The sequence below is a fragment of the Pimephales promelas genome, chromosome 19, assembly GCF_988280905.1.
Source record: "Pimephales promelas chromosome 19, fPimPro1.hap1.1, whole genome shotgun sequence".
Lineage (NCBI taxonomy): Eukaryota > Metazoa > Chordata > Actinopteri > Cypriniformes > Leuciscidae > Pimephales > Pimephales promelas.
Genome location: NC_142787.1, coordinates 7,182,399 through 7,185,738, shown reverse-complemented (window position 1 = coordinate 7,185,738; position 3,340 = coordinate 7,182,399). Strand labels below are relative to the sequence as shown.

General features: G+C 38.0%; 1 pseudogene; it reads left to right on the top strand.

Annotated features, from left to right (window-relative positions):
* The first annotated feature begins 1,870 nt into the window (after positions 1-1,870).
* Positions 1,871-2,670, top strand: LOC148970724 (uncharacterized; annotated as a pseudogene).
* Positions 2,671-3,340: the final 670 nt, after the last annotated feature.

Sequence of the window (3,340 nt, the reverse complement as noted above, 5' to 3'; positions counted from 1 at the left end):
ATAGAGTTTGGCCTATAGGAAAACCAACTCGGAAAACACTTTTCAGACTGGATGGAGAAATTCAGCTTATGAATGAATTAATAAATGAGCCATTAAGATACTGTAGCGCTTTCAAATGGCTACAGGCCTACACTCAAAGTGCTTTATAATCATATCAGAGAATCTCTCCTCAACCATTAGTGGTTATTAAATCTGAGGAAATCACAGCATCCGGCCAAATGATTGGATGCAGAATGATGCACTTAAAATGTATCCATACATACGTATCTACGGTGAAGAAGAGGGAGACAGAACAGTTACTGTTGTGTTCTCGACCCAGATGGTGTTGCCTAGACGAGCACGAAAACACCTCAAAACCACTGCCACTAGCACCTGTGTAGAATTTTGTTGAAAGCCCAGATAAAAGCAAGCTTCTATTTCATGGCAGTTCGACTTCACAAGTGCATTTCTTTACACACACATGCGTGCGCACTCTGAGCCAGTGGACGCGCACTATGAATACACACACTTCTATGGAAGACTGTATTATCATAATGTTTTGACTTTATTCTCGAAATGTTTCGACTTTAATTTCGAAACATTTCGACTTTAATCTCAAAATATTTCAACTTTTATCTCGAAACATTTCAAATTTAATCTTGAAACATTTCGAATTTTGTCTCGAAACATTTTGACTTTAATTTCGAAACATATCGACTTTAATCCCGAAACATTTCTAATTTAATCTCAAAACATTTTGACTATAATCTCGAAACATTTCGACTTTAATCTTGAAACATTTCTAATTTAATCTCGAAACATTTCGACTTTAATCTCGAAACATTTCCACTTTAATCTCGAAACATTTCCACTTTAATCTCGAAACATTTCTAATTTAATCTCGAAATGAATGAGGTTTAAATGTACATGAGGTTTAAATGTTCACTTATATCCTACATATGATGTGATTTCGTAGGCTAGTGTATTATTTTTATTATGTACATAAATGGACCATGGTGAAAATACAGGTTTTCAACCCTGTTTGAATATAAAACAGAGTTGAAAAACAAAAATCCAGTGCAAACGTTACTCCCGCTCGTCATCGGCAGCTGTTGTCAGTCACAGTTGCTAAGCGACAAGAACAATCCTCCGTAGGCTAGACCTTTGATATGGGACGCAGCTGTAGTTAGCAAAAATATTGTGACAATAGGCCTACATTTTGTTAGTTTAATTTTCAAAATAACCCGTGGTGCAATAAGGAACTACATACTTTGTTTTTTGAAACGAAAGCAATTTTGTGACGAAAGCAATATTGTGACAATAGGCCTACATTTTGTTAGTTTAATTTTCAAAATAACCAGTGGTGCAATATAAGGAACTACATACAGGCCTATATATTTTTTTTACTTTGAATTTGTTAGTATTCATGTACAAATGTGAAGTAGGCTGAAGTACTTTTTCCCCCTCACAGGACAGCAACACTGCAAAATGATTTTCTTTCACAATATGATGCATTGTTTTACATTAAAAAGAACCTTGGAAATATTCAGAAGTAAAATGCAACATACGCAGTGATGCAATAGTAATATAAATGCAAAACCATCATAAAAAGAGTTTTTCCTTCAGAATACATTCCTTTCCTTTTACTCTTGATAAGTAAGATAATTTAGCTTAACTAAGGTTTGAAATATATGATTAGTAGTTTTTCCCCAATGCGGTATTTGTAGTTATTAAAAGTACTTTAGCATAATAAAGTATCTCAATATTTATTCCACCAATTACTTTGTCATAGCTCAGACAATTTCTCTTTCCCTGCTTCCCCAAAATCAGACCAGACCCCTGTACTGCAGGATAATCCTTAATATCCTAGTACTGGAAAGGATTTTTAATGATGAAGACCGATCCTGATCCTGATTTTCGGCTGAGCAGGGAGGCCCTGACAGTGATACTGGATCTGTTGAAAAGTGAATGGCAAAATGGATGGGGTGCCACAATCAAGACCCTGGTCTTTCTTTTCTGACTGGCATGTGGTACATCTTAAAGAGAGGTCTCCAGAGCATTTAATATACCTCATTCCACTGTCCACCACATTTTCCACCGGGTTGCTGATGAGGTGATGGCCATTCACCACCAAGTATTTCACATGCCAAAACACCCCAGCCTCCAAGCAGCCCTGATGGTCAATGCTACAGGAACAGGAAACTGTTCCCTCTGTAGGCTGTTTGTGACCATCAGCTTCATTGACACCTACGTGGGCTGGCCTGGGTCAGTCCATGATGCAAGAGTGCTCCGCCACAGCCCACCCTACAGGTCACACTACCCTCCTCCAGGGCACTTTATCCTCGCAGATGGAGGGTACCCATGCCATGTCCTCCTCATCTCTCCCAACAAGAGGCAATTACAAGGTGGGGGAGCCCAGAGCTTTAATCCTCATCATTCCAGGGCAGACCAGGTTCAGGGTCATCTACCTGCAATGGCTGGAAGAATATAATTTCATGTCATAACAGCTTGTGCCATCCTTCACAACATCTGCCTTGGGGTTGGTGACATCATGGCCCCGGAGGATGAGCACGAGGAGGATGTGGCAGAGGATGAGGGGGGCCATGGTATGGATACATTTAGTGGTGACCACCTCTGTCTGCAGAGGTGTCTACCTTGGAGCAAGTTCCCTTTGACCATGACTATTTGTAACAGGCAAGTAAGAGAATTGAGCTACAAATGCCTAAGACAAATACTGAATGGAACGTTTTTTCATGTCGAAATATTTAGGGATGCACCGATCCACATTTTTTCACTTCCGATCCGATCCCGATACCTGACTTTGGATATCGGCCGATACCGATACTTTTCCGATACCAGACCTGTGTTTGCTTTAACATTATTTATCATTATTGTTGATTTTATATGATGCTGAAATAAACACCTCTCTACAAGCAAGGATGATACGTACGTATGTAGCCTATGTCAATATATATATATATATATATATATATATATATATATATATACATATAATAGATATATTAAACAATAGATAGACAATTAAACAAAGATATACGCATTATACAGGCCTACACAGTGCTTTAATTTCAGGAAGGTCTACTAACATTATTCAGGTATATCGTCTAAAAAGAATTATAATAAAGTAATCAAAAGTAAAACAGCACTGCAAAGTTTATCATAGATAGATTTATGCTTATTAAAGCTGAAGTTATTCATTCAAGAGCTGTGAGTGATTTTCTCTTTGCCTTTTGTTGTTTGATTCGCAGTAATGTCGCAATCGTCACATTTATACTGCTGCCCCTTTAAGAACTAGTGCGGATTTCATAGTCTACTGATGCACCATATTTTCTCCCAACTA